General features: G+C 45.6%; 2 protein-coding genes across 2 annotated transcripts in view; one reads left to right on the top strand and one right to left on the bottom strand.

Annotated features, from left to right (window-relative positions):
* Positions 1-2057, top strand: part of LOC116068328 (2'-5'-oligoadenylate synthase 1A-like) — an 82156-nt gene that overhangs the window by 50551 nt on the left and 29548 nt on the right. The gene's annotated exons all lie outside the window — the stretch shown is intronic.
* Positions 1-2057, bottom strand: part of LOC116068332 (inactive 2'-5' oligoadenylate synthetase 1C-like) — an 11044-nt gene that overhangs the window by 3840 nt on the left and 5147 nt on the right. The gene's annotated exons all lie outside the window — the stretch shown is intronic.

Raw genomic sequence — 2057 nt, 5'->3', positions numbered from 1 at the left:
AAGGAAGAAAGAAAGAAAGAAAGAAAGAAAGAGGTCATAGCTGGAAAGGACAGGAAAACTGAAACCATGGAAAGTGATAGGAAGTGTTTGCCAAAGATGGAAGCAGACAGAGAAAGACACAAATAAAGCAGCAGCACCCATGGAACAAGGGGTTAGACAAGGCTGCAGGGAGAGTTAGCTGACTGGAAAGCAGACTAGAAGAAATCACTTAGAACAAGCTCGGAAAGTCCTCCCTCTTCTCAGGTGCCCTCCTTCTTGTCTTTCTACTTCCCTTACTTAAATCCTTGCTTCTCTGAACTCCTCTGCTCGGCTTCCCTTATACTCACTGTTCCTCCTCCATTTTCTAATTTCTGACCTGTGTCTTCTTGGGGTGTTTGAGAAACTTGGAGCTGTTGAGCGGTTGGTGCAGGTATTCAGAGACTATGAGTCCCCATATTGTTACTCATAGTAACAGGGATATAGGTCAATGTGTGGATCTTCCTAAGATTAGGTGGGCATTGGGGATTTGGAAGACAGGAATGCTGAGAGGCAGGACAAGGAAGGAGGCTGGTGCGTGAAGTTTCAGAAAAGCAACTACCCTACCTGGGCTGCTTTTGCGATATCTTTGCATTAAGAGTCAGCAATTTCTTGTCAACTGGGGCTGAACTTCAGCTCTGATTAATAAGAGAATTGCATCATGAGGGTGAAGTATTATGGAAAGAGTATCCTCTGGTCAGCAGGTTATAGCCGGGATTCAGGGGCCCCAAGATTGAATCTCTAGTTGACAGCAACTAGTTGGTCCTGTTGCAGAGAGATGTTCCTGGTGGTAAGGCTTTAGTCCCATGGAAGCGGCAGGTTTGGAGCAGTCATGGGGAACAGCTGAAGCCTGGCATTGGGATTGGCCAGGGAAGCCATTGGTGAAAATGCAGTGGAGACTCTGAGATACTGGACTTGCCCTGAGCAGGAGACGACTGCCAGGAACAGAGCAATGTGAGAACTGAGCCTGAGACCAGCTGTGTGTGCTGTGGATGGCAGAGCCCGAGAAGCTCAGAGAACTGTGAGTCCCAGATATCAGATATTGAGCCTTTTACTCTGAGCTTTGCTTGTGTTTTGATCTGATGGTGACTTGAGAAAGTATTTAACTTGTGTTTTCAATTTTATGGATCCCACACTTGAGAGACAAATCTTTTTTTTTTAACAGATTTATTTACTTTATTTATATGAGTGAATTGTAGCTGTCTTCAATCACACTAGAAAAGGGTGTCAGATTCCATTACAGATGGTTGTGAGCCACCATGTGGTTGCTGGGACCTCTGGAAGAGCAGTCAGTGCTCTTACCTGCTGAGCCATCTCTCCAGCCCGAGACAAATCTTTTTAAGTGTTGAAATTTAAAAATGGAATTTGATATTTAAAGCTAAATTGTGTTTTAGGATGCGATGTTGACATGAGATCTTAGGGAAAATCAAGAAAGCAAAGGTTATGGAGGTGTGTGTGAGCATCAACTTGAAAGGGAATTAGTTTCGAAGGTTAGTTTTCGTCAACTACACATAAGCTAGGGTCATGTGTAGTCGGTTGGCCTGATGCTGTTTGTATTCTGATGTTAATAGTCCTTCCTCAAGAGGGGCTGCCCCCTATGAACAGACCACCACATATTCAGATCACGTCAGGTGAACTTTCTCCCCATTTTAACTCGTCAATGAAGGACCCTGTGGTTGGGCAGTGGGACTGGAGGCTCCAGAGTGGGGGGTCAGGAAGAGGAGAGGAAGAATGTGCAGGAGAGAGAGGATGAAGGAAGAGGAGAAGCCACAACAAATCAGAAGTACCTGGCCTGGAGAAACTGTAAGTAGCAAAGGGTCTTAGGGCTGGGGAATAAGATAGTATAGTACTAGATGCCATGCCTGGGCATGTGTGTTGTAAAATAAGGCAATCTAAGTGAGCCACGGAGATGGAGCCAGTGAGCAGAATTCCTCCATGGTCTCTGCTTCAGTTACTGTCCTGACTTCCCTCAGTGATGCGCTGTGGCTGGGATGTGTAACCAAGTAAGACCTTTCCTTCCCAAGGCCCTCTTGGTCATGTGA

The sequence above is a fragment of the Mastomys coucha genome, unplaced genomic scaffold, assembly GCF_008632895.1.
Source record: "Mastomys coucha isolate ucsf_1 unplaced genomic scaffold, UCSF_Mcou_1 pScaffold22, whole genome shotgun sequence".
Lineage (NCBI taxonomy): Eukaryota > Metazoa > Chordata > Mammalia > Rodentia > Muridae > Mastomys > Mastomys coucha.
The sequence above is the reverse complement of the archived record's forward strand: the minus strand, read 5'-3'. Positions and strand labels throughout refer to the sequence as shown.